Below are 25,168 nucleotides of genomic sequence, written 5' to 3'. Positions count from 1 at the left end.
GATGAACAAGATGAAGAGACATTTAGAAAGATGGCACATGAATACTACTCTGTAACATTCTTTCTCAACCATACCAGAGAGCTGATGGAGGCCAAATGTAATGTTTAAAATATTTATTGTTTATTTTTTATGACATAAGCTACACATGTTCGTGTATAAAAATGAGGGAAACTGGATGAGCCAATAAATGAAAAAGTTTAAAACACCGATAGTACTATCATGCAGAGATAATTGACATTTAAAACTTCATATATAGCTGGCCCAGTTCATTACTATGAATATAATGTGTCTATATAGATATTTTTAAACAAAAATTAATTTTACTACAAATAATGTTTCAAAATATGCTTTTTAAACATAACATATTGAAAACACATTTTAATAAATGGTAATCTACAATGTCTTTTTTAGTGGTTGAATACATTACTCCTTTATTTGAAAGAACCACACATTATTCATCCAGTCCTCTGTTATTGGCAGTTATCCAGTTTGTAATTTTTAGCTATTAAAACCAATACTGCAATGAGCTATACAAAGACATACACTCAAAAACACTATAGCGAACTCAAAATAGAATTCTAAAAAATGTTCAGGTAACCTGCAGGAAGGGAGAGAAAAGAAAAATAGAATAAACGAAAACAAAAATTAAAAGTGGCAGATTTAAGGCCTAACAGAATAATTACATTACATGCAAATGGTCTAAAATACACCAATTATGAAGCAGTGTGGATTACAAAAATATGCTTTCTACAAGAAACTCACTTAAAATATAGGCAGGTTGAAAGTAAAAGATTGGAAAAAAGAAAAGTGTGGAAAAAAATTAACCTAGACCTAAGTCTTACATTTCTTATAAAAAACAACTCAAAATCGATCACAAGTTTAAATGCAAAACTATCAAACTGCATGTAAATTTACAAAAGTTTAATTTTAAAAGTGTTTGAGATTTTTTTTTTATGGTCCAGAATATGATCTGTCTTGGTGAAAGTTCTATGTACATGTTAAAATAATGTGTATTCTGATTTTTTAAGTGAAATGTCAATTAGGGCAAGATTCTTGATAATGTTGTTTGAATTTTCTGTACCCTTACTGATACTTGTTACATCTATTATTAGCCAAGAAGCTGAAGTTCCCAAGTCTAATTGTAGATTTACTATTTCTCCTTTCATTCCTATCAGTTTTTACTTCATGCAATTTGAATCTCTGATATTAGGTGCATACAAGTTTAACATTATTGTCTTCTTAATGAATTCATCCCACCATGGTTGTGTAATCTCCCTCATTAATCTCTGATAATTTTCTTTGTCTTAAAGTTCACTTCATCTGGTATTAATACAGCCTTCTGGCTTCCTTTTGAATAGTATTTACATGGTATATCTTTTTCCATTCTTTTACTTTTAACCTACCTGGTTGGCTGTTTGAATCCACCAGACGCTCCTAGGAAACCCTATAGGGAAGTTCTACTCTGTCCTATACGGGCTCTGTGAGTTGAAATCAACTCGACCGCATTGCATTTGGTTTGGTCTTTTGGTATGCGTTATAATTAAAATGAATTACTTATAGATAGTACACTGTTGAATCATTTTTAAAATCCATCCTGACAACCTCAGTCTTCTAATGTGTGTTTAGACCATTTATATTTAATGTCATCATTAATATGTTTGGATTTAGTTATACCATTTTTTAATTTGTTTTCTGTTGGTTCTCTGGTTTATTGTTGTTATTGTCATTCCTCTGTTTCCCCTCTTCTGTTTTCTTTTGGGTTATTTGAAATTTTTTTACTTCATGTTTCTGAGTATATCTATCTGTATAGTATTTGTAATGGTTGCTCTGGGTATGTGTGTGTGTGTGTATATATATCTATCCATATAACTATCCACAGTCTAACTATCCAATGTTAGGATAAATATTTTATCACTTCAAGTGAGATATAAAAACCTTACCATCATATAAGGAGCCCTCATGGCACAGTGGTTTAGAGCTCAGCTGCTAACTGAAAAGCCAGCAGTTCGAACCCACCAGCCGCTCCACAGGAGAAAGGTGTGGCAATCTACTTCCATAAAGATTACAGTCTTGGTATATAACATAGGTCATAAAGAAAATGTTCTACATTCTACTTTGGTGAGTAGCATCTGCGGTCTTAAAAGCTTGTGAGTGGCCATCTAGGATACTCCACTGGTCTCACCCCTTTGGAAGCAAGGAAGAATGAAGAAAACTAAAGATACAAGGGAAAGAGTAGTCCAGAGGACTATGGACTACAACTGCTACAGCCTCCAGCAGCCTGAGTCCAGAACAACTAGATGGTACTGGCTACCACCACTAACTGCTCTGACAAGGATCACAATAGAGGGTCCCAGACAGAGCTGGAGAAAAATGTAGAACAAAATTCTAACTCACACACACACACAAAAGACCGGACTTGCTGGCCTGACAGAGACTGGAGAAACCCTGAGAGTATGGCCCCCGAACACTCTTTCAGCTCAGTAATGAAGTCACACCTGAGGTTCACCCTTGAGCCAAGGATTGGACAGACCCATAAAACAATGAGACTAAAGGGGCACACCAGTCCTGGGGCAAGGACTAGAAGGCAGCAGGGGACAGGAAAGTTTGTAATAGGGAATCCAAGGTTGAGAAGAGAGAATGTTGACATGTCATGGGGTTGGTAACCAATGTCATAAAACAATATGCGTGCTAACTGTTTAATGAGAAACTAGTTTGTTCTATAAACCTTCGTCTAAAGTACAATAAAAAAATTTTTTTTTGTTAAAGATTACAGCCTTGGAAACCCTATGGGGCAGTTCTACTCTATCCTATAGGGTTGCTATGAGTCAGCATTGACTCAATGGCAATGGATTTTTTTGGTTCACTGTCATAGAGGTCCCGTTACCTTCCTCCCTTCATGTTGTAGTTGTCTTATGCTCTACATCCACCTACACAGAAAGCCCATCAGTCAATGCTATATTTTTTCTTTCAATCATCAAACATATTTTAAAGAACTCTAAAAAGAGAATAGTCTATTATATTTACCCAAATATTCACCCTATCTGTTGCTCTTCCTTAATTCCAGATTTTCCAAGTTTACTTTAGGTAGCATTTCCCTTCTGTTTGAAGAATTTACTCTAGCAGTTCTTTTAGAGCAGGTCTGCTGGCTATAAATTCTCTGAGTTTTCCTTTGTCCTCCTTGTGGAAGCAAACTCTGCCTTATTTTTGTGGTTGGTTTTGTGTGGGGAACAGTTTCCTCCCCTTCTCCTAGCTGATATGAGACCTTTGCTAAGCCCAAGACTGGTTCCTGCCCCTCTGTCAGGACAGAAGGTTTTTGCTTCTACTCCTCCTTAAACAACAGATTTCTGTTTTGAACCTGGGGCAAGAGGATTTTCTGTCCTTTCTCCAGTGGTTTAAACCTTTTGTTTCATAAAAACGAAAGCTCCAGGGAAGCAGGTGAGACCTTGTGTTGGCTGCCAGGCAGCTGCTGATGGCCTGCTGGATGCCCATGCCACTGAGTGGGGTTTCTTGTTTGTCTCCTGCTTTCCCTCAGTCTTTCTAGTGAACACCCAGTGGGGGTCTTTGGAATTGAATGTGAGCTTTTCTTTCGTCTGTGGCTCTGGGCTATTCCAAACTGGTATGTGAATCCACAATTGGTCTTTAAGAATTCATGAACATTTTAGCTGATTTCTTCTTCACTTTTACTTGTGTGTCAGCCTTCTTTACCCTGCGCTCTGTCAAAGTTGAAAGGGTTCATTTGTCTCCTCTCTCCTTGGGAGGGGCTGGTCACACCCTGGAAAACATTTTACGTGGTTGCCCTGTGACTTCAGATTTCTCATGCTCAAGAAATGTTAACGCTTTTTAAAATTATCAGCATTTTCTCTTTGCTAGGGTTGGAGTGGTGTTCTCTTGCACTGTCCCACGTCATAAGTTGAAGCACACTCTCCATGTATATATCTTTAATTATTTCTTACTATCAATTCCTAGAAGTGCAATCGAATCCAAGGATATTCATAAACGCATTTTTTAAGATTTCTTTGTACATATGCCCAAATTGCTCTTGGGGGAGGGGGATTCTGATTATGTATGTCCTCCAGCTACTGTTATAGTATTCCAGAATTCTAATTTCCGTATCAAATAAAGCTATCAGGTTATTAAGGTGTGTACATATTTGATTAAAATGCTCTGTTTGTTGAACTAAGAAAAGATACAGCTGTTTTCAACAGGAACAGAGCTCTAAACTAATGGGTAGGACCACATGCCAGGATCGTCATCATTCGAACACTTGATAATGAGATTCTTCGGAGACTTCAATACTCAAGCCTCCCGAGAGAATGTGTGAAGATCACCTTGCATCAACTGCTTGATGGCGAAGTGTTTCCTTGAAATGTCAAGATAACTGAGCTGAGCTAATACCAAAAAATAGTACTGGGAAGATAGGGGAAAATAACAGCAATAACTGTAATTGGTAGTTGGGCCAAAAAGAAGAAATCTCATTTGGTCCCTGGATGTTACAAATGGCTTTGGCCAGATTCCCAAATCTATTAACCCTCAAACTATTTCCTCCTGCTGCTCTAGACTCCTGAACACTAACATCATCTTCAAAGACTCATTACTAGCTCTGACCCCAGATCCCTGTGTGATTGCCGCTCCTCTGGTGAGAAACCTTAGTGGTGTAACGGTTAAGTGCTATAGCTGTTAACCAAAAGGTCAGCAGTTCGAATCCAACATGTGCTCCTTGGAAACCCTATGGGGAAGGTCTATTCTGTCCTATAGGGTCGCTATGAGTCGGAATCGACTCAATGGCAGTGGGATTTGATTAAGCTGCTCTAGACAACCTAGATTCTTTTTGCCTGTCATACTGTGGTGGCTGCCATGTTGCTAGGATGATGGAAGCCATGCCACCAGTATTTCAAATACCAGCAGGGTTTCCCAGGGAGAACAGGCAGAGGTTTCAGAATGAAGCAGACTAGGAAGAAATGCCTGCTGATCTACTTTTGAAAATTAGCCAAGAAAAACAACAGAATATTGTCTTATATAATGCTGGATTAGACAACATTTTATTCTGTTACATATAAGGTCACCATGAGCCACAGCCAACTCAATGACAACTAATAACAATTCTGAAGCAGATCATAGTTTTGGTGTTCACTGAGGCATTTGGTAATATAAACTCTCCCAAAAAACTACTTGAATTTGGTTATTCAAATACCAGCAGGACCACCCATGGTGGACAGGTTTCAGTGAGGGATTCCAGACTAAGGCTAGTAAGAAAGGCCTGGTGATCTACTTCCAAAAATTGCTGTGCTGTTGTTATGTGCCTTCAAGTCAGTTCTAACTTGTAGTGACCCTATGTACAAAAAACGAAACACTGCCCAGTCCTACACCATTCTCACAATCATTGTTATGCTTGAGCTCATCCTTGCAGCCACTGTGTCAATCCACCTTGTTGAGGGTCTTACTCTTTTCCGCTGACCCTGTACTCTGCCAAGCATGATGTCCTTCTCCAGGGACTGATCCCTCCTGACAACATGTCCAAAGTACGTAAGACGCAGTCTCCCAACCTTGCCTCTAAGGAGCATTCTGGCCGCACTTCTTCCAAGACAGATTTGTTTGTTCTTTTGGCAGTCCACGGTATATTCAATATTCTTCGCCAACACCACAATTCAAAGGCGTAAACTCCTCTTCGGTCTTCCTTATTTATTGTCCAGCTTTCACATGCATATGATGTGATTGAAAATACCATGGCTTGGGTCAGGCACACCTTAGTCTTCAGGGTGACATCTTTGCTCTTCAAGACTTTGAAGAGGTCCTTTGCAGCAGGTTTGCCCAATGCAATGCGTCTTTTGATTTCTTGACTGCAGCTTCCATGGCTGTTGATTGTGGATCCAAGTAAAATGAAATCCTTGACAACTTCAATCTTTTCTTCGTTTATCACGATGTTGCTCATTGGTCCAGTTGTGAGGATTTTTCTTTTCTTTGTGTTGAGGTGTAATCCATACTGAAGGCTGTGGTCTTTGATCTTCATTAGTAAGTGCTTCAAGTCCTCTTCACTCAGCAAGCAAGGTTGTGTCATGTGCATAACGCAGGTTGTTAATGAGTCTTCCTCCAATCCTGATGCTCCATTCTTCTTCATATAGTCCAGCTTCCTGGATTATTTGCTCAGCATACAGATTACATAGGTATGGTGAAAGAATACAACCCTGACACATACCTTTCCTGACTTTAAACCAATCAGTATCCCCTTGTTCTGTCCGAACAACTGCCTCTTCATCTATGTAAAGGTTCCTCATGAGCACAATTAAGTGTTCTGGAATCCCCATTCATTGCAGTGTTATCCATAGTTTGTTATGATCCACACAGTCGAATACCTTTGCATAGTCAATAAAACACAGGTAAACATCGTTCTGGTATTCTCTGCTTTCAGCCAGGATCCATCTGACATCAGCAATGATATCCCTGGTTCCACATCCTCTTCTGAAACCAACCTGAATTTCTGGCAGTTCCTTGTCAATATGCTGCTGCAGCCGTATTTTTTTTTAATAATTTTTATTGTGCTTTAAGTGAAAGTTTACAAATCAAGTCAGTCTTTGACACAAAAACCCATATACACCTTGCTACACACTTCCAATTACTCTCCCCCTAATGAGACAGCCTGCTCTCTCCCTCCACTCTCTCTTTTCATCAGCTTCTAATCCCCTCCACCCTCTCATCTCCCCTCCAGGCAGGAGATGCCAACATAGTCTCAAGTGTCCACCTGATCCAAGAAGCTCACTCCTCACCAGCATCCCTCTCCAACCCATAGTCCAATCCATGTCTGGAGAGTTGTTGGCTTCGGGAATGGTTCCTGGCCTGGGCCAACAGAAGGTCTGGGGGCCATGACCACCGGGGTCCTTCCAGTCTCAGTCAGACCATTAAGTCTGGTCTTATGAGAATTTGGGGTCTGCATCCCACTGCTCTTCTGCTCCCTCAGGGGTTCTCTGTTGTGTTCCATGTCAGGGCAGTCATCGGTTGTAGCCGGGCACCATCTAGTTCTTCTGGTCTCAGGATGATGTAGTCTCTGGTTCATGTGGCCCTTTCTGTCTCTTGGGCTTGTAATCACCTTGTGTCCTTGGTGTTCTTCATTCTCCTTTGATCCAGATGGGTTGAGACCAATTGATGCATCTTAGATGGCTGCTTGCTAGTGTCTAAGACCCCAGACGCCACTCTGGAAAGTGGGATGCAGAATGTTTTCTTAATAGATTTTATTATGGCAATTGACTTAGATGTCCCCTGAAACCATGGTCCCCAGACCCCTGCCCCTGGTAGGCTGGCCTTCGAAGCATTCAGTTTATTCAGGAAACTTCTTTGCTTTTGGTTTAGTCCAATTGTGCTGACCTCCCCTGTACTGTGTTGCTGCGGTGTTTTTGAATGATCCTCAGCAGAATTTTGCTTGCGTGTGATATTAATGATATTGTTCTATAATTTCCACATTCGGTTGGATCACTTTTCTTGGGAATAGGCATAAATATGGACCTCTTCCAGTCAGTTGGCCAGGAAGCTGTCTTCCATATTTCTTGTCATAGACGACTGAGCACCTCCAGCGATGCATCTGTTTGTTGAAATATCTCAATTGGTACTCCATCAATACCTGGAGCCTTGTTTTTCACCAATGCCTTCAGAGCAGCTTGGACTTCTTCCTTCAGTACCATCAGTTCCTGATCATATGCCACCTCTTGAAATGATTGGATATCAACTAATTCTTTTTGGTATAATGACTCTGTGTATTCCTTCCATCTTCTTTTGATGCTTCCTGCATCGTTTAATATTTTCCCCATGGAATCCTTCACTATTACAACTCGAGGCTTGAATTTTTTCTTCAGTTCTTTCAGCTTGAGAAACGCCGAGCGTGTTCTTCCCTTTTGGTTTTCCATCTCCAGCTCTTTGCACATGCCATTATAATACTTTACTTTGTCTTCTGGGGATGCCCTTTGAAATCTTCTGTTCAGCTCCTTTACTTCATCAATTCTTCCTTTTGCTTTAGCTCCTCGAAGCTCAAGAGCAAATTTCAGAGTCTCCTCTGACATCCTTCTTGGTCTTCTCTTTCTTTCCTTTCTTTTCAGTGACCTCTTACTTTCTTCATGGATGATGTCCTTGATGTCATTCCACAACTCGTCTGGTTTTCAGTCATTAGTGTTCAATGTGTCAAATCTGTTCTTCAGATGGTCTCTAAATTCAGGTGGGATATACTCAAGGTCATATTTTGGCTCTCGTGGACTTGCTCTGATTTTCTTCAGTTTCAGCTTGAACTTGCTTATGAGCAATTGATGGTCTGTTCCACATTTGGTCCCTGGCCTAGTTCTGACTGATGATATTGAGCTTTTCCATCATCTCTTTCCACAGATGTAGTCAATTTGATTTCTATGTGTTCCATCTGGCGAGGTCCATGTGTATAGTCACCGTTTATGTTGGTGAAAGAGGGTATTTGCAATGAAGAAGTCGTTGGTCTTGCAAAATTCTATCATTCAATCTCCGGCATTGTTTCTATCACCAAGGCCATATTTTCCAACTACTGATCCTTCTTCTTTGTTTCCAACTTTCGCATTCCAATTGCCAGTAATTATCAATGCATCTTGATTGCATGTTCGATGAATTTCAGACTGAAGCAGCTGATAAAAATCCTCTATTTCTTCATCTTTGGCCTTAGTGGTTGGTGCATAAATTTGAATAATAGTAGTCTTAACTGGTTTTTCTTGTAGGCGTATGGATATTATCCTGTCACTGACAGCGTTGTACTTCGGGATAGATCTTGAAACGTTCTTTTTGATGATGAATGCAATACCATCCCTCTTTGAGTTGTCATTCCCAGCATAGTAGACTGTATGATTGTCCAATTCAAAATAGCCAATATCAGTCCATTTCAGCTCACTAATGCCTAGGATATGGATGTTTATGCATTCCATTTCATTTTTCACCATTTCCAATTTTCCTAGATTCATACTTCATACATTCCAGGTCCAATTATTAATGGATGTCAAGAAATCAAAAGACGCATTGCATAGGGCAAACGTCTTCTTCATGTCCACAGTATGTGAGATGAAGCCTTGCTATCCTTGCTTTTAAGGAGCATTGTGGCTGAACAGATTTGTTAGTTCTTTTGCAAATCCATGGCGTATTCAATATTCTTTGCCAACACCACAATTCAAAGGCGTCAACTCGTCTACATTCTTCTTTATTCACCGTCCAGCTTTCACATGTGTATGAGGCCATTGAAAACACCATGGCTTGGTTCAGGCATACCTTAGTCTTCAAGGTGACATCTTCGCTTTTCAACATTTTAAAGAGGTCTTTTGCCGCAGATTTGCCCTATGCAATGCATCTTTTTATTTCTTGACTGCTGCCTCCATGGGTGTTGATTGTGGATCCAAGTAAAATGAAATCCTTGACAACTTCAATATTTTTTCCATTTGTCTTGATGAGGCTTATTGGTCCAGTTGTGAGGATTTTTGTTTTCTTTATGTTGAGGTGTAATCCATACTGAAGGCTGTGGTCTTTCATCTTCCTCAGTAAATGTTTCAAGTCCTCTTCACTTTCAGCAAGCAAGGTTGTGTCATCTGCATAATGCAGGTTGATAATGAGTCTTCTTCCAATCCTGATGCCCTGTTCTTCATATAGTCCAGCTTCTTGGATTATTTGCTCAGCATACAGATCGAATAGATGTGGTGAAAGGATATAACCCTGATACACACTTTTCCTGACTTTCAACCAAGCAGTATCCCCTTGTTCTGTTTGAACGCTTGCCTCTTGACCTACATATAGGTTCCTCATGAGTACAATTAAGTGTTCTGGAATTCCCATTCTTTGCAATGTTATCCATAATTTTTATGATCCATACAGTCAAATGCCTTTACACAGTTGATAAAATACAGGTAAATATCTTTCTGGTATTCTCCATTTTCAGCCAGGATCCATCTGACATCAGCAATGATATCCCTGGTTCCAAATCCTCTCCTAACTGGGCTTGAATTTCTGGCAGTTCCTTGTTGATATACTGCTGCAGCTGCTTTTGAATGATCTTCAGCAAACTTTTACTTATGTGTGATATTAATAATATTGTTCGATAATTTCCTCATTAGGTTGGATCACCTTTCTTGGGAGTAGGCACAAATATGGATCTCTTCCAGTCAGATGACCAGGCAGCTGTCTTCCAAATTTCTTGGCATAAACAAGTGAGCTCTTCCTACTCTACATCTGTTTGTTGAAACACCTCAACTGATATTCCAGGAATTCCTGGAGCCTTGTTTTTCACCAATGCTGTCAATGCAGCTTGAACTTCTTCCTTCAGAACCATCAGTTCCTGGAAATGGTGGAACGTTAACCAATTCTTTTTAGTGTAATTGCTCTATGTATTACTTCCATCTTCTTTTGATGCTTCCTGCGTCGTTTAATATGTTCCCCACAGAATCTTTCATTATTTCAATTCAAAGCTTGAATTTTTTATTCACATATTTGAGCTTTAGAAAAGCCAACCATGTTGTTCCCTTTTGATTTTTTTATTGTGCTTTCAGTAAAAGATTACAAATCAAGTCATTCTCTCATACAAAAACTTATATACGCCTTGCTATGTATTCCTAGTTGCTCTCCCCCTAATAAGACAGCACACTCCTACGCTCCACCCTGTATTCCCTGTGTCCATTCAGCCAGCTCCTGTCCCCCTCTGCCTTCTCATCTCACCTAGCGACAGGAGCTACCCACATAGTCTCATGTGTCTACTTGAGCCAAGAAGCTCACGCCTTACCAGTATCATTTTCTGTCTTATAGTCTAGTCCAATCCCTGTCTGAAGAGTTGGCTTTGGTAATGGTTCCTGTCTTGGGCTAACAGAAGGTCTGGGGACCATGACCACCAGAATCTTTCTAGCCTCAGTCAGACCGTTAAGCCGGGTCTTTTTACAAGAATTTGGGGTCTGCATCCCACTGCTCTCCTGCTCCCTCAGGGGTTCTCTGTTGTGTTCCCTGTTAGGGCAGTCATCAGTTGTAGCTGGGCACCATCTAGTTCTTCTGGACTCAGGCTGATGTAGTCTCTGGTTCATGTGGCCCTTTCTGTCTGTTGTGCTCATATTTACCTTGTGTCTTTGGTGTTCTTCCTTCTCCTTTGCTCCATGTGGGTTGGGACCAATTGATGTATCTTAGATGGCCACTGGCTAGCGTTTAAGACCCCAGACACCACTCACCAAAGTGGGCTGCAGAATGTTTACTTAATGCATTTTGTTATGCCAATTGACCTAGATATCCCCTGAAACCATGGTCCCCAGACCCCTGGCTCTGCTACTCTGGCCTTCAAAACATTCAGTTGTATTCAGGGAGCTTCTTTGTTTTTAGTTTAGTCCAGTTGTGCTGACGTCTCCTGAATTGTGTGTTGTCTCCCCCTTCACCTAAAATACTTCTCTACTATCTGATTAGTGAATACCACTCTCCCTCCCTTCCCACTCTCATAACCATCAAAGAATATTTTCTTTTCTGTTTAAACTATTTCTTGAGTTCTTGTAATAGTGGTCTCACACTATATTTGTCCTTTTGCAACTGACTAATTTCACTCAGCCTAGTGTCTTCCAGATTCCTCCAAGTTATGAGATGTTTCACAGATTGATCATTTTTCTTTATTGATGCATAGTCTTCCATTGTGTGAACATACAATAATTTATTTATCCATTCATCTGTCAATGGGGATCTTAGTTGCTTCCATCTTTTTGCTATTGTAAACAGTCCAGCAATGAACATCGGAGTGCATATATCTGTTCGTGTGAAGGCTTTTATTTCTCTAGGATATATTTCAAGGAGTGGGATTGCTGGATCATATGGTAGTTCTATTTCTAGCTTTTTAAGGAAGCGCCAAAGAAATTTCCAAAGTGATTGTAAATTCCCACCAACAGTGTATAAGTGTTCCAGTCTCTCCACATCTCCAACATTTATTATTTTGTGTTTTTTTGATTAATGCCAGCCTTGTTGGAGTGAGATGGTATCTCATTATAGTTTTTATTTGCATTTCCCTAGTAGCTAATGATGCTGAATATTTCCTCATGTATCTGTTAGCTACCCGAATGTCTTCTTTGGTGAAGTGCCTATTTATATACTTTGCCCATTATTCAATTGGGTTGTTTGTCTTTTTGTAGTTGAGTTTTTGCAGTATCATGTAGATTTTAGAGATCAGACACTGATGGGATTTGTCTTAGCCAAAAAATTTTTCCCTGTATGTAGGTAATATTTTTACTCTTTTGGTGAAGTCTTTTGATGAGCGTGTTTGATTTTTAGGTGCTCCCAGTTATCTAGCTTCTCTTATGGTGTTTGTGCATTGTTAATCATGTTTTGTGCTCTATCTATACCATGTATTAGGGCTCCTAGCATTGTCCCTATTTTTTCTTCCATGATCTTCATTGTTTCAGATTTTATATTTAGGTCTTTGATCCATTCTGGGTTAGTTTTTGTGCGTGGTGAGAGGTACAGGTCTAGTTTCATTTTTTTGCAGATGGATATCCATTTATGCCAGCACAATTTGTTAAAGAGACCATCTTTTTCCCTGTTTAACTGACTTTGGGCCTTAGTCAAATATCAGCTGCTCATATGTGGATGGATTTATGTCTGCATTCTCAATCCTGTTTCATTGCTCTATGTATCTGTTGTTGTACCAGTACCAGGCTGTTTTGACTACTGTGGTGGCATAGCATGTTCTAAAATCAAGTAGTGCGAGGCCTCCCACTTTGTTCTTATTTTTTAGTAATGCTTTACTTCTCTGGGGCCTCTTTCCCTTCCATATGAAGTTGGTGATTTGTTTCTCCATCTCATTAAAAAATGTCGTTGAAATTTGGATCAGAATTGCATTTTATCTATACATCACTTTTGGTAGAATAGACATTTTCACAATATTGATTCTTCCTATCAATAAGCAAGGTATGTTTTTCCACTAGGTAGGTCTGTTTTGGTTTCTTGCAGTAGTGTCTTGTAGTTTTCTTTGTATGGATCTTTTATGTCTCTGGATAAGTTTATTCCTAAGTATTTTGTCTTCTTCGGGACTACTGTAAATGGTATTGATTTGATTTCATCTTTGACGTTCTCTTTGTTAGTGTAGAGGAATGCAACTAATTTTTCATGTGTATCTTGTATCCTGGTAACTTTGCTGAACTCTTCTATTTGTTTCAGTGTTTTCTTGAGGGTTCTTTAGGGTTTTCTGTGTATAAGATCATGTCATCTGAAAATAGAGATGCTTTTACTTCTTCCTTACCACTTTGGTTGTCCTTTATTTCTTTATCTAGCCTAATTGCTCTGGCTAGGACCTCCAGCACAATGTTGAGTAAGAGTGGTGATAAAGGGTATCCTGGTCTAGTTCTTGTTCTTAAGGGAAATGCTTTCAGACTTTCTCCATTTAGGGCGATGTTGGCTCTTGCCTTCGTATAAATGTCCTTTATTATGTTGAGGAATTTTCCTTCTATTCCTATTTTGCTGAGAGATTTAATCATGAATTGGTGTTGGACATTGTCAAATGACTTTTCTGCATCAATTTATAAGATTGTGTGGTTCTTGTCTTTTCTTTTATTTATATGATGGATTACTTTGTTTTTCTAATGTTAAACAATCCCTACATACCTGGTATGAATCCCACTTTGTCACAGTGATTTATTTTTTTGATATGTTGTTGAATTCTGTTGACTAGAATTTTGTTGAGGATTTTTGCATCTAATTTCATGAGGGATATAGGTCTGTAGTTTTCTTTTTTTTATGGTGTCTTTGCCTGGTTTTGGTATCAGGGATATGCTGCCTATATAGAATGAGTTTGGAAGTATTCAATCCTTTTCTATGCTCTGAAATACCTTTAGTAGTAGTGGTGTTAACTCTTCTCTGAGAGTTTGGAAGAATTCTCCAGTGAAGCCATCAGGGCCAGGGCTTTTTTGTGTTGTTGTTGGTAGTTTTTAAAGTACCTTTTCAATCTCTTCTTTTATTATGGGTTTATTTAGTTGTTCTAACTCTGCTTGTGTTAGTTTAGGTAGGTAGCTTGTTTCTAAAAATTAGTCCATTTCTTCCAGGTTTTCCAATTTGTTAGAGTTCAATTTTTCATAGTAATCAGATATGATTCTTTTCATTTCAATTGGGTCTGTTGTGATACCGACTATCTCATTTTTTGTTCAGGTTATTTGCTTCCCCTCCTGTTTTTCCTTTCTCTGTTTGGCCAATGGTTTATCAATTTTGTTAATTTTTTCAAAGAACCAGCTTTTGGTCTTGTTACCCCCTCTCAATTTTTTTTCTGTTCTGTATTTAATTCTGCTTTAATTTTTATTACTTGGTTCCTTCTAATGCCTAAGGGTTTCTTTTGTTCCTCTCTTTGTATTTATTCAAGTTGTAGGGATAATTCTTTGATTTTGGCCCTTTCTTCTTTTTGGATGTGTTCATTTATTGCTCTAAATTGACTTCTGAGCTCTGCTTTAGCTGTGTCTCAAAGGTTCTGATAGGAAGTGTTTTCATTCTCATTGGGTTCTATGAATTTTTTTATTCCATCTTTAATGTCTTCTATTATCCTGTAGTTTTTGAGCAAGGTATTGTTCAGTTTCCAAGTGTTTGATTACTTTTCCCTGCTTCTTCTGTTACTCATATCTACTTTCATGGAGATATGGTCAGAGAAGATGCTTTTTGTAACATTTCGATGTTTTGGATTCTGTTAAGACTTGCTTTATGACCTGACATGTGATTTATTCTAGATAATGTTCCATGTGCACTAGAAAAGAAAGTATACTTGGCTGCTTTTGCATGGAATGTTCTGTATATACCTATGAGGTCAAGTTCGTTGATTGTGGCATTTAGATCTTCCATGTCTTTGTTTAGCTTCTTTCTGGATGTTCTGTCCTTCACCGAAAGTGGTGTGTTGAAGTCTCGTACTCTATTTGTGGTGTTGTCTATCTCACTTTTCAATGCTGTTAGACTTTGCTTAATGTATCTGGAAGCCCTGTCATTGGGTGAATAAATATTTAATATGGTTATATCCTCCTGGTATATTGTCCCTTTAATCATTATATAGCGTCGTTCCTTATCCTTTGTGGTGGATTTAACTTTAAAGTCTATTTTGTCAGAAATTAATATTGCCACTCCTGCTCTTTTTTGATTGTTGTTTGCTTGATATATTTTTTTCCATCCTTTGAGTTTTAGTTTGTTTGTGTCTCTAAGTCTAAGGTGTGTCTCATGTAGGCAGCGTAAAGACGGATCGTGTTTTTTAATCCACTCTGCCACTGTCTGTCTCTTTATTGGTGCATTTAGTCCATTTACTTTCAGCGTAATTATGGATAGGTATGAGTTTAGTGCTCTCATTTTGATGTCTTTTTTGGTGTGTTGTTGACAGTTTCTTTTTCCCACATAACTTTCTGTGCTGAGTAGTTTATCTTTATATATTGTCTTTTCCCTCTTATTCGTTGTTGTTGATTTTGTTTCTGGTGAGTCTCTATTTTTTTTTCTTGTATTTTATTTTGTAGGATTATTAGTCTCCTTTGTGGTTACCTTGATATTTACCCCTATTTTTCTAACTTTAAAGCAAAATTTTATTTCTTTGTATCACCTTGACTTCCTCTCCACATGAAAGATTTATGACTGCATTTTTCAGTCCCACTTTATTGATTTAATGCTGTCATCTTCTACATAATGACATCACTGTTTCCCTGTTTTGAGCATTTTTTTTAATCTTGATTTATTTCTGCAATTTTCTATCTGGGTTGATATCTGATTGGTCTGTCCAGTGTTCTAGTTTTGGATTGATATCTGATGTCATTGATTTTCTAACGAGAGGATTCCTTTCAGTATTTCCTTTAGTTTTGGTTTGGTTTTTGCAAATTCCCTAACTTTCTCTTTATCTATAAATGTGTTAATTTCGCCTTTCTATTTGAGAGACAGTTTTACTGGATATATGATTCTTGGCTGGAAATTTTTTACCTTCAATGATTTATATAAGTCATCCCATTGTCTTCTTGCCTGCACGGTTTCTGCTGAGTAGTCCGAGCTTATTCTTATCGACTCTCCTTTGTACGTGACTTTTAGTGTATCCCTAGCTGCTCTTAAAATTATTTGGTTTTGGAAAGTTTGATTATAATATGCCTTGATGTCTTTCTTTTGGGATCTACCATATGTGGAGTTCGATGAGCATCTTGGGTAGATATCTTCTCGTCTTTCGCGATATCAGGGAAGGTTTCTGCCGACAAATCTTCAACAATTCTCTGTGTATTTTCTGTTCTCCCTCTCTGTTCTGGTACTCCAATCACTTGTAGGTTATTTCTATTGATAGAGTCCCACATAATTCTTAGGGTTTCTTCATTTTTTTTAATTCTTTTATCTGATTTTTCCTCAATTTAATTGGTGTCAAGTGCTTTATCTTCAATCTCACTAATTTTGGCTTCCACTTCCTCAGTTCTGCCCCTCTGACTTTCTATTGAGTTGGCTAATTCTGAAATTTTATTGTTAATCTTCTGAATTTCTGATTGCTGTCTCTCTATGGATTCTTACAGCCTGTTAAATTTGTTATTATGCTCTTGAATAACCTTCTTGATTTCTTCATCTGATTTATCTGTGTGTTCCTTGGCTTGGTCTGCATTTTGCCTGATCTCCTTCCTGATCTCTTAAAGAGTTTTATATATCAATCTTTTGAATTCTATGTCTGGTAATTCCAGAAAGTTCTCTTCATCTGTAGGATTCCTTGATTCTTTGTTTGGGAGCTTGTTGAAGCAATCATGATCTGCTTCTTTATGTGATTTTATACTGACTGTGGTCTCTGAGCCATCTATAAGTTATTATATTAATTTTTTCATGTTTGCTTACAGTATCCTAGCTTCTTGCTTTGTTTTGTTTTTATATGCCGAAATACGCTGCCTGAGAGGGCTAGTTTGATTATTTGTGCCACTGAAGCTCTATCATCCTGTCATCAGATGGCTAGAGCTGTTATCAGGTATATAAGCCTAGGAGTCCATTCACTTTTCTTGTATGGATTCAGCTCAGGTGTCCATGTAGCCGGTCACCAAGTGTGTGGTGCAGGCTGTGTCCTACAGGTATCTGGTTGCAGCAGTGGGTCACACTCTGAGAAAGGCAGGGGCTGACAACCATCCCCTGAGTGTCCATGAGGAAAGCACGTCCCTGTTCCCTAGAGTGCACAGGTAGGTATGTTCTGAATGGTTCAAAGGCCAGCATAGCAGGGGCGCAGGTTTGGGGACCATGGTATCAGGATAAATCTAAGTCAATTGGCATAATACAATCTATTAAGAAAACATTCTGCATTCCACTTTGGAGAGTGGCTTCTGGGGTCTTAAATACTGGCAAGTGGCCATATAAGATGCATCAATGTGTCTCAGCCCACCTGGAGCAAAGGAGAATGGAGAACACCAAAGATACAGGTAATTATGAGCCCAAGAGACAGAAAGGACATATAAAGCAGAGACTACAACAGCCTGAGACTAGAAGAACTGGATGGTGCCCGGCTACAACTGATGACTGCTCTGACAGGGAACACAGCAGAGAATCCCTGAGGGAGCAGGAGACCAGTGGGATGCAGGCCCCAAATTCTCACTTAAAAAAACAGACTTCATGATCTGACTGAGACTAGAAGGAACCCAGAGGTCATCATCTCCTGACCTTCGGTTAGCCCAGGACAGGGACCATCCCCAAATTCAACTCTTCAGACAGGGACTGGACTGGACTATGGGATAAAAAATGGTAGTGGTGAAGAGTGAGCTCCTTGGATCAAGTAGACACATGAGACTATGTTGGCATCTCTTGTCTGGAAAGAAGATGAGAGGGCAGAGGGTGTCAGAAGCTGGCTGAACGGACACGAAAATAGAGAGTGGTGGGAAGGAGTGTGCTGTCTCATTAGGGGGAGGGCAATTAGGAGTGTATAGCAAGGTGTATGTAAATTTTTGCATGAGAGCCTGACTTGATTTGTAAACTTTCACTTAAAGCACAACAAAAATTAAAAAAAAAAAAGAACAATGATAAATCTGTGAAGCATCTCATAATATGGATGAATCTGGAGGGCATTATGCTCAGTGAAATAAGTCAATTAGAAAAGGACAAATATTGTATGAAACCACTACTGTGAAAACTCATTAAAATGGTTTATACACAAAAAGAAACAATCTTAGATGGTTATGAGGGGGGGAGGGGTGGGGATGAAAAAAACTGAATAGACAATAGATAAGTGGTAACTTTGGTGAAGGATAAGATAGTGCACAATACTGGGGATGTCTGCACAGCTTGTACAAGGCAAGGTCACGGAAGCTCCATAGACACATCCAAACTCCCTGAGAGACCGAATTTGTGGGCTGAGAACTATGGGGACCATGGTCTCAGGGAACATCTAGCTCAATTGGCATAACATAATGTATAATGAAAATGTTCTACATTCGACTTTGGTGAATAGCATCTGGGGTCTTAAAAGCTTGTGAGCAGCCATCTAGGGTACTCCACTGGTCTCACCCCTTCAGGAGCAAGGAAGAGAGAAGAAAACTAAAGATACAAGGGAAAGATTAGTCCAAAGGCCTAATGGACCACATCTACCACAGCCTCCAGACTGTGTCCAGAACGAGATAGTGCTTGACTATCACCACTGACTGCTGTGACAGGGATCACAATAGAGGGTCCCAAACAGAGCTGGAGAAAAATGTAGAACAAAATTCTAACTCAAATAGAAAGACCAGACTTGCTGGCCTGACAGAGACTGGAGAAACCCTGAGAGTATGGCCCCCGGGCACCCTTTCAGCTCAGTTATAAAGTCACTCCTGAGGTTCACACTTCAGCCAAAGATTGAACAGGCCCATAAAACAAAATGAGACTAAAGGGGCAAACTGGCCCTGGGGCAAGGACTAGAAGGCAGGATGGGAACAGAAAACTGGTAATAGGAGGTCCATGTTTGAGAAGGGAGAGTGTTGACATGTCATGCGTTTGTTAACCAATGTCATAGAAGAATATCTGTACTGTTTAAGGAGAAACTAGTTTGTTCTGTAAAGCTTCATCTAATGTACAATAAAAATAAATTAAAAAAACCAGACGCCAAAATGTACAAAATATATATTGCCACTTCTGCCTTTTTTTTTGGTTGTTGTTTGCTTGATATATATTTTTTCCATCCTTTGAGTTTTAGTTTGTTTGTGTCTATAAGTCTAAGATTTGCCTCTTGTAGGCAGCATATAGAGCGACCATTCTACCTCTGTCTGTCTCTTTATTGGCGCATTTACATTCAGTGTAATTATTGATAGGTATGAGTTTATGAGTTTAGTGCTGTCACTTTGATTTTTTTTTTAAAGTGGTGTTGACAGTTTCTTTGTTCCTCTCAAATTTCTATGTGGAGTCGCTTTTCTTTATGTATTTTCTTTTCATGTTTTTCATTGTTGATTTTGTGTTTGCTGAGACTTTATGCTTTTCTTCTTTTTTATTTTGGTGTGTAGATTTGTTAGTTTTCTTTGTGGTTACCTTAATATTTACCTCTATTTTTCTAAGTTTAAACCAACCTTTCATTTCTTGATATCACCTTAACTTCCTCTCCAAATGAATGTCCTATGACTACACTATTTAGTTCCCTGTTTTTTTTTTTTTTAATGTTGTCATCGTCGACATATTGAAAATCCCTATTTTCGGTTTTTTAGCATTGACTTATTTTTGTTACTTCCCCACTTAGGCTGATATGTGGTTGTTCTGTCCTGCGTTCTTGTCTTGGTTTTTACCTGGTATTATTGGTTCTCTGGCTTGAGGACTCCCTTTAGTATTTCCGGTAATATTGGCTTGGTTTTTACAAATTCCCTTAACTTCTGTGTATCTGGAAATGCCCTAATTTCACCATCATATTTGAGAGACAGCTTTGATGGATATGTAATTCTCGGTTGGCTATTTTTTTCCTTCAAGGCTTTATATATGTCATCCCATTGCTTTCTTGCTTGAGTGGTTTCTGCTGAGTAGTCCTAGCTGCTCTCAAAATTCTCTATCTTTGGTTTTGGCAAGTTTGATTATAACAAGTCTTGGTGACTTTCTTTTGGGATCTACCCATATGGGGTTTGATGAGCTTCATAGATAGATATTTTTTCATCTTTCATGATATCAGGGAATATTTCTGCCAGCAAATATTCAAGAAATCTCTCTATTTTCTGTTATCCCTCTCATTCCATTACTCCAGTCACTCATAGACTATTCCTCTTGATAGAGTCCCACAAAATTCTTAGGGTTTTTTCATTTAAAATCCTTTTATCTGATTTTTTCTCAAATAAATTGGTGTCAAGTGCTTTATCTTCAGTCTCACTAATTCTGACTTCCATTGCCTCAATTCTGCTCCTATGATTTTCTACTGAGTTGTCTAATTCTGAAATTTTATTGTTAATCTTCTGGATTTCTGTTTGCTGTCTCTCTATGGATTCTTGCAGACTGTTAAATTTGTCATTATGCTCTTGTATACACTTCTTAAGTTCCTCTGTTTCTTTGTTTGTGTGTTCCTTGGCTTGGTCTGCGTTTTGCCTGATTTCCTTCCTGATCTCTTGAAGAGCTCTATCAGTCTTTTGAATTCTATCTCCAGTAATTCCAAGAAATTATCTTCCTCTGAGAGGTTTCCTGGTTCTTTGTTTTGGTCACTTACTGGAGCCATCATAGTCTGCCTCTTTATATGATTTGATATTAACTGCTGTCTCTGAGTCATTAATAAGTTATTATATTTATTTATTGTGTGTTTGCTTACCGTGTTCTAGCTTCTTGTTTTGTCCTTGTTTTGATATGCCTAAATAGGGTGGGTGTATGAGCTACTTTGGTTATTGGCATCTTTGAAGCTCTCACATCCTGTCACTAGGTGGTTAGAGCTGCTACTAGGTATGTAAGCCCAGGAGTCCTATTACTTTTCTTGTGTGGATTCAGCTCCAGTGTCCAGGTCTTCAGTCCCTGAGAGTGTGATGAAGGTTCTCACAGTCATAGATGGGCAGATCTACATAAGGGTGATTGGAGCAAGCACTGCTATCTGGGTGCAGTAGGGGGTTATATGCTGAGCAAGGTAGGGGACTGATGGCTACCCCTGAGTTCCTAGGTGGTTGGATTTTGCAGCCAGACTTTGTTGGCTGTAAGGACTGGGAGGCACCTCTGTCATGGGTGGCTAGGTGGAATAGGTGAAGCCACCAGTCCTCAGGCCACTGATGTGGGTGGGTAAGGACCCTGCTTAATGGCAGAGTGGTGTCAAATGTCACAAATCTGCCACTCCCCCATAGCTGTTGAGGTTGAAAATAAGCTTCAGGTATACACAGTTGTACTATGCTAATGAGGCCCTACACTGTTGAATGGGCTGACACAGGTCTAGGCATGGGTGAAAGGCATTAGAAGTCCCTGGACCACTTATGCCTGTCCCTAGGTAAAGGGGCAGTGCCTGCCCTGAGTCCTTGGCTTAGGGGTTGTGGCAATTTTTTAAAGCTGCAAGACTGGTTTTGGCACAGTTAGTCCTGAGCTCCCAGTTTAGGGGTGCTGGAGGTTCCTTTGTTTGTTCCTTTCCCAAAGCTGGGAGACTGGCTTGGGTGTGACAGGTCCCACATCTGACTTAGGGAGAATGGTGCCAACTGAGCACTGCCAGACTCCACTGGACCAGAGCAGGGAGGGGTCAGGTGAGTGGAAGAGAGGCGTTTCTCCATTATGGAAGTCCCAGAGGGGAAAATATTATTTTGATTCCTCGCGGTAGGTTAGACACTTGCACTTAACTTTTGCAGATCCAGTGCTGCTTCACTCTGGCTCTGGAGGCTTGTATAGGCTCTACGCTGCTCAGTTTATCCTGACACAGTAAAACACGTCCCAAGCGCTACTACTTACCTCAGCCCGCTTGTGCCAAACAATCCAACCTGCAGGGTGCTGGATAGTTCAGGTCTGGTACTTCTTCAGTGCTTCTGAACTGTCTCTTCCTCCCCCTGCTGCTCACTCCAACTCCTCAACTTTGTCTTCGATATTCAGGACTCCTAGATTGTCATGCTATGAATCGGAATCGACTCGACGGCACTGGGTAGATTGTCATATGTAATTGATTCACTTGTTTTTTTGATCTTTGTTGTAAGAGGGACCACAGGAAACGTCTGACTATTCTGCCATCTTGGCCTTGATGTAGGATTTTTTGTTTTGTTTTGTTTTTTGGGTGGGAGATTTTTGATCACTGATGCAATTTCTTTACTTGTTATGGGTCTGTTGAGATTTTCTATTTCCTCTTGAGTCAGTTTAGGTAGGTTATGTGCGTCTAAGAATTTTTTTTCATTTCATCTAACTTATCTAGTTCGATACCATACAGTTGTTCATAATATTCTGTCATAATTCTCTTTATTTCTATTGGGTAAGTTATGTCTCCACTTTCATTTCTTATTTTTGTTATGTGCATCTTTTCTTTATTTTTCTTTGTCAGTCTAGCTAAAGGTTTATTAATCTTTTCAAAGAACCAACTTCTGATTTTGTTGATTTTCTCTATTGATTTTCTGTTTTTGATTTTATGCAAATGACATGTGCCTTCTATGTTTGTTTGCCAACTGCTCCCTTCCCCCGTGAAGTATTTTCATAAGTGTGCTGGGCTAGTTTTTTTTACAGCTACATGTAAAAAATTAGCATAGCGGCACTTATGAAAATACCTTGCAGGCAGAGTGATTGGCTGGCAAACAAATGTACAAGGTGGGCATCATTTGAGTAAAAATAAGGTATTTATGCTCTGATCCTTGTTGTAGCCTTTCTCCTGGTAGGTTTAGGTTTAGTTTGATTTTCTGTTTCTAGTTATTCAAGCTGTACAGCTAGGCTATTGATTTGAGATCTTTCTTCTTTTTTTCATGTAGGATTTACATGCTTTTCAAAGAGACAGATAAAGACCCACAATCAAAGTTTTCTAAAGTGAATTCTGAAAGAAAGGGAGGGTGGGGTGGTGGAGGGCTGTCTCTCCTCTTATTTTCAAAAGGGCGAATTAAAACCTCTTATTTTAATTTGCGTTTTTCTTTACAACTAAAGTCAGTAGAATGGAAAAAGTACAGATTTCTCTGCCTTTGAGGATCTGGATGTGGGATGACAGTATGATACCTAGCATGGTTCCTGCCACATAGGAGGGAATCTCTGGGTGCTGCTAAAGGTTAACACTTTAGGCTGCTAACCAAAACATTGGAGGTTCAAGTCTGCCCAGAGGCTCCTGGGAGGAAAGTCCTGGTGATTTACTTCCAAAAACTCAACCATTGAAAACCTTGTGGAGTATAGGTCCACTCTGACACACGCGGGGCTATCATGAGTTGAAGTCGACTTGATGGCAACTGTTTTTTTGTTTGGTGCAAGTCAGGAGCCCTAGATGTTAGACTATCGGTTTTGTTGCTTTTCTGTTGTATAGCATTGGAAAGCCATTTCCAGCCTCTGAGACTCAGTGTCCTCACTTCAGGACCCTTACTGTTCAAATACTGTCTAATGAGTCCATGATGGTGATAGAAATGACAACAAGACCCACATCAAACAGGGCTGCTCCTGTCCTGTGCTTTTCTGTCCTATGGCACCATGCTGGAGCCACATGTTCCTTGATTTTGGCTGCTGTAGCTCAGGGGGGAGTTGGGCTCATCACAAATGTCTACCAGTAAAGCTCTCCAGGGCATGCAGACTCTTGGAGTTCCTTCTTCCTTCACAGCAGGTACCATGACTTCTTTAAAAAATTTTTTTTTCATCTATTGTGGAAACTTTCAAGCATATACAAAACTAGACAGAAAAGTACAATGAACTACCCTGTACCCATTACTCAGCTATAACAGTCATGAACTCAAGGGCATTCTTGTTTCATCTATACCCCCAGTTTCTCCTCCCCCTACTAGTCATGCAGTGTTTGAAGTCAATCTCAAACATCATATCACTTCATCTGTACGTATTTCTGTATATATATCTAAAAGGTAAGGTCATTCTATCACACAATTTCTATTACAGTTCAAAAATGAACAATTCCTTAAATATCAAATAGCCAGTGTGTATTCAAATTCCCCCTGTGTGTCATAAATAAATGTTTTTCCAATTAGTGTGTTTGATTCAGGGTTCAAACAAGGTCTACACATTGCATTTGGTTGAGATGTCTCTCAAATCTCTTTCAATCTTTAAGTTCCCCTTCCCTCTTTTGTTTCCTTGAAATTTATTTGTTGAAGAAACAGGAAACCAGGACTTGTTCATCTCTATGTCCCTGGCGCCTAGTTCAGTGGCCAGAGAAGAATCAGAACTTAATGTAGGGCAGATAAATGATGTGGGAAGGAACACTTGGATGGTCAGCTGCATTTTCTGGTTGTCAGTCCTTGGAATCATATCTCTCCCTTGATCCCTCAGTCTCCTGGTCTGCAAAGTGGAGCTGCTAATACCTGCCTTCTGCTCCAGTTCCTGGGGAGGTTGTGACAAAGGCTAGGATTTTAAAAATAAAGCCTAAAACAGCTTTGAGCAATTGGTGCTATAAATACCAGAGGAGGAATTCTATTATTAAATGTCCTTTGTTCATAGAAGCTTCTGGCAGAGTGGTAAGGTTGAGAAGTCGAACCCCTTTTCTTTGTCTTTCCACACTGCTGCTTCCATGAGTGTGGCGTCTGGGAGAGGCAGGCCCAGGAGCATGCCTCGGGGCAGGGAGCCCTGCGGTGGGGACTCCTGGGCTCCCTTTCCAAGAGTAAGCCTGGATCTGGCTAGAACCTGCCTGCAATATCCTATTCCATCTGGGCAAAAATAGAATAGCCAGGAGAATGCAAGGACTGACAACTGTTCCTGTTTTGAAAAGCATCGGAAGGATGTGGCTACAGGTGGAGGGAATGGCTGCCCCTAAGAGCCCAGCCCAGCCAGGAAGCTGTTGGTCCCCCCTGGTGGAGAGCAGAGATTTCGGCTGGACTCCTGACAGCACCTGTGGCTCCAGCGTCTGGCCAGGATGCTGGTAACAATGGAGAATGGCTTGCCTGGAAATTCTGCACGTGTTTATGAGTCTGTTTGTTTTCATTCCAAACAAAGGGACCAGAGAAACTCTGATGAGTGGCCAGGAACCGCAGCAGAGAAGCTAATAGCCAGTTAGGTCAAGTTTCAGCCTGCCCTGGTTGGAGACAATTCCCTTCTGAAGCCAGCAGCCCTGCAGTATTGCTCTGCCCATGCCTGCAGCCAGGAAACAAAAGGGGGCCTTCCTTTTAGGATGTCTTTGACCTAAACTGCACTCTAGCAGGGGCTCAGCAGG

This window comes from Loxodonta africana, chromosome X (assembly GCF_030014295.1).
Source record: "Loxodonta africana isolate mLoxAfr1 chromosome X, mLoxAfr1.hap2, whole genome shotgun sequence".
NCBI lineage: Eukaryota > Metazoa > Chordata > Mammalia > Proboscidea > Elephantidae > Loxodonta > Loxodonta africana.
This window is presented reverse-complemented; position numbering follows the sequence as displayed.